Source organism: Rousettus aegyptiacus, unplaced genomic scaffold (assembly GCF_014176215.1).
Source record: "Rousettus aegyptiacus isolate mRouAeg1 unplaced genomic scaffold, mRouAeg1.p scaffold_m13_p_7, whole genome shotgun sequence".
Classification (NCBI taxonomy): domain Eukaryota; kingdom Metazoa; phylum Chordata; class Mammalia; order Chiroptera; family Pteropodidae; genus Rousettus; species Rousettus aegyptiacus.
In genome coordinates this window covers 63,765,200-63,770,133 of record NW_023416310.1, presented here as the reverse complement: position 1 = coordinate 63,770,133, position 4,934 = coordinate 63,765,200, and positions in this window count along the sequence as shown.

The following is a 4,934-nucleotide window of genomic DNA, read 5'->3' as shown; positions in this document are numbered from 1 at the left end:
CTAATAGCCATTAGTTCCGAAAAAGATGAAGTCATTACAAAGCTCTCTGCCCTGTGTGTTCCTCTTTGTTTTATGACTGCATTGAGTCTAATGTGAATAATGATACAGCTTCCATCTCCTCCAAGACTCTTCCTCCAAGGAACCCAAAGTGTTGTGCAAATGTTTTCTTATCGATTTTCGTAGGTCTCATGTGGTGTTCTGAAGGCACCAGAGGGAAGCTGTGTGGCCAACGCTATTTAACGACAATGGAGAGACCCAACTCAGTTCCTACTGCTAAAGTCAAGACTGGCTCTTCCTTGGGCAGAACCCCGCCCTTTCTCACTTCTCCTAAACAAGAAGAGGCTTTGCAAATGAGAAGCTCAAGTTCATTATATGGTGTGGGCTTTTTCTATGCCTTAAGTTTATTTAGTTCTCTAAATCATTTTTAAATGGTTGTTACTTCCTTTGGAAAGTTATGGTTAAGGATTTCTCTTCTGGGAAAAAAAAATATCCCACCATTTCGCTGGCTTTGTTTGTATCTGTAACACAATGAATGATGGCAGACACTGAAGCTCAATGATCACTTTTTTTTTTTTTAAAGGAATTCCTTTTTTAAAAGGAGGAAAAAATGTTTTAGAAATCTAAAAGGAAATACATCTTTATTTTAGTCAGTTTAAAATATGTATGTTTTGACCTTTCAGAACAAATTAAAACTTCCCGAGCTGATGAGGCATTGAGTTTTCCTGAAACCAGTACTACGGATCGCTAAGGATCTCCAAGTGTGGGCTGTTTTGAGAGGAGAAGTGGAGAGGCTGGTACGAACTGATGTTTCCACACAGCACTGTTGTATAATTATAATCTGGTTTCTGACATTTCTTTGGGAGGCTAGATCAGAGCTGACCCCAGAGACCCATTCAATCTTCAACGAAAGCAGAGCCCTCTGTCATTGTCAATTCCCTATCCCAGGGCCAGAAAATTCTTTGTTATGGGGGGCTGTCCTGTGCATTGTAGAATATTTAGTAGTGTCTTTGGTGTCTACTCACAGATGTCAGTGGCCCCCCTCCTGAGTCATGCCTATCAGAAATGTCAAGACATTGCCAGATGTCCCCTGGACGGTCAAAGTCATCTCTAGCTGAGAACCACTGTCTTTTATCAACAACTCTGAAGGGTTTTAAAAACAAAATCTTTCCTAAGACTTGGCTCTCACAGATGTTACCAAGAATGTCATTGTTCCATGTGGAACAAACCAGAGTATCAAAAGAAACTGATGATGCCACAACATCCAAAAGACTCGCACATCCCATAGCAGAATACTGTGCACACTCAAAGAAGCAGCTGCTTTGACCACCTTTTCTGGGGAATACTGAAGAATGCCTTTTGAATGAAAATGCTCTCTTCACTACCTATGGCTTTAAGGATCACAAATATTTTCCGTACTTTCTAATTACCGGTATTGTTAAGAATTTTCTGAAATGTTACACTAGCAATCAAATTTAAAATGAATTGCTTTGCCCTTTAAAATGCATTAAAATTATAGGATGGCTTAGTGATTAATCAAGTAAATTGGCACACATTATAATCATGTTTACCATTACCAATAATTACGTATTGATGACTAAATTGTAGATTTCCATTTAAAGAGTAAACTTACATTTCTTTGAATTTTAATGTTTTTGATTTTTGGAAGTTATTTAAAGAGTAATCAATCATTAAGAGCTCTTTTAAAGTGACTTGATTTATTTGGTTTATAAGCAGTACTGGTAGCACTAACTTGACTGTTCCAACTATTAATTAATTACTTTACTATTTCCTTTACTTTGAAATGCTCAGCAGTAGAAAAAGTGTAGTCCCACTCAACTGAGTTAGGTAGTTGCAGGCAGATCTATCATTTATAACAAAAACAACAAAGGCAGTATTTTCTAAGAGAAGTCACCTGGCAGGACCTTGCTGGTACAAATATTTTGATGCTGCATTAGAGAAAAATATACAACTAATCACAGTAGATCAAATAAGAAATAATGAGACTACAGGAAATACTTTTTAAACAGGATAAAAGAAAAACTACAAGAGGTCAAGAGTTGAAGCCAAAAGCCTTAAAAGAAAGCCTGCAGTGTGTGAAATATCAGTTATATGCTATGACAAGGGAGAAATTAGGAATTAAATAATTTATTTCTAGTCACAAACCTTTCGATTTAGGTATTCTAAATTTATGTCCTCTAACGTAAGCATGATGTGATAATGATAGCACTGGATTTGGAGTCAAAACTGGGCTTTTTAGTGCCTTCTACCTTTGTGACCTGTGGCAGGACACTGTCATAGCTTTAGGTTTTCTGTAAATTACCTGGCTCCACCTCACAGGTTATATACGAAACAGTACATGAATATGGTTCAGTAAACAGATAATGAAGCAACTCCTTATTCAGGCAGTGCTCCTCGGCCCATGTTATTTTGTAATCCTAATCCCATTTTATCTTTTTTTTTAAATTAAATTTATTGGGGTGACATTGGTTAATACATTACATAAGTTTCAAGCATACAATTCTCTAATACATCATCTGTATATCACATTGTGTGCTCACCATCCAAAGTCTAGTCTCCTTTCATCAGCATATACTTGGCCCATTTTATCCTCTTTATTCTCACTACCACTTTTCTCTCTGATAACCACCATGCTGTTTTCTGTGTCTATAAGCTTGCTGTTTTATTGGTTCATTTGTTACTTCAGGTTTTATATCCGACATGTGAGTGAAGTCATATGGTCCTTTTCTTTTTTCTTCTGACTTATTTCACTTAGCATGATACTCCCAAGATTCCTCCATGTTGTTGCAAATGGAAGAATTTCATCGTTTCTTCTGGCTGAGAAGAGAGAGAATTGAGAGTAAAAAAGAAAAGAAAAAAGAAAAAAACTCTGTGAGAACTATTTGACTCCATCAGAAAGAACAATATAAGAATAACGGATATATCGAAGGAAAAGAGAACAGAGAACCTATTCGAACAAATAATCAATGAGAACTTTCTAAATATATTTGACCTTCTTAATAACTGCACTGGTCCAGGCCCAGCAGGAAACAGTTGGCACATTCCTGCGGCTTAACTGAAGGGAGTTTACTAAAGGGTCTATTTGTAGAGGTGGGAGCTGGGTGACAGGAACTCAGACAGGAGAGTGGAGCATCCAGGGATATGAACAGTAGGGAGCCACCACCTCCCCTAGTCCTGAAAGGGCCAGGGAGAGAGCAGTTATTGCAAGCTGGAGAGAGTCGATTTGTAGGAAAGGCCACCTGCCATGAACTAGGAAAAGGAACAGAGCCATGGTGAAGTGAGCAAGGGACCAAGGGGAACCACTGATTCTGTGCACTCAGCCAGAATTCAGAGGGTGAGGGAGCCCTGGGGAACAGTGGGCAGGGGCACCATCCCAGGGTAGAGAATAGAAATGTACAAAGCAGCACACTGCAACTAGCACAGCCTCTCCGTGGTGGACAGAGGTTCTCAAAATCCAACTCTACTCCCACTGCCACTCAGAAATGAATGCTTTTCAAACTCTTCTTCTGCCTTTCCAAATGGATTCACTACTCACCCTTTTCACGTGTCATTCATTGGCTTCAAAACACCCCCCTCCCTCTCCCATTCTCAGGGCCGATTGCATAATACTGTGGTGGCACAACCTGAATTAGGCACACAGCGTAAGGAAAATCTCACATGGAGAACCTCCATTCACAATTCTGAATCAGGTTTTTGATTGTAAATTCTTACCAAATTGATCTAGAGATTCCACATAATCCCAGACATTCTCCCAGCAGGCCATCTTATAGGTATAGACAAACTGAACCTAAAATTTACATGTAATGGCAAAGAAATTAAAATAGCCCCCAAATTTTTCGAAAAATAAAAAGATCAGAGGATTCACACTATGACAAAGGAAGAAACAATATGCAATGGAAAAATGACAAGTCTCTTCAATAGTGGAGTTGAGAAAACTGAACAAATACATGCAAAAAACAAAAAACAAAAAAACAACTGACCGCTGTACACAAAAATAAACTCAAAATATATTAAAGACTTAAATGTAAGACTTGAAACCATAAAACTCCTAGAAGAAAACATAGGAAGCAAGCTATTTGACATTAGTCTTAGTATTATCTTTTCAGATATGTCCCCTTAAGCTTGGGAAACAAATGCAAAAATAAACAAATGGGACTATATCAAGCTAAAAAGCTTCTGCACAGCTAAGAAAACCTTCAACAAAGTGAAAAGACAACCTACTGAACAGGAGAACATATTGGTTAAATAATATATCCAGTAAGGAGTTGATATCTAAAATATATAAGAACTCACATAACTCAATAACAAAAAAAATAATAATAATAAGCAATCTAATAAAAAAAAGATAGGCAGAGAACAAGAATATACATTTCCCCAAAGAAGACATACAGATAGATGACAGATATATGAAAAGATGTTCAACATCACTAGTCACCAAAAAATGCAAATTAAAACCACCGTGAGTTATCATTTCACTCTGGTCAGAATGGCTATCATCAATAAATCAATGAACAACATGTACTAGTGAGGATGTGGAGAAAAGAGAATCCTCATGCATTGTTGGCAGGATTGCAAATTGGTGCGACCACTATGGAAAACAATATGGAGTTTCCTCTATAACTACCATATGATCTAGCAATTTTATTTATAGATATTTATCCAAAGAATCCCAAAACATTAATTTGAAAAGATATATGTACCCCTATGTTCACTGTAGCATTTACAATAACCAAGATATGGAAGCAACCTAGGTCTCTATCAATAATTGAATGGGTATGTATATACAATAAATATTACTCAACCATAAAAAGTAATGAAATCTTGCCATTTACAATAACATGGATGGACTTAGATGGTATTATGCTAAGTAAAATAAGTCATATAGAGAAACACAAATACTGTATGATCTCACTTAT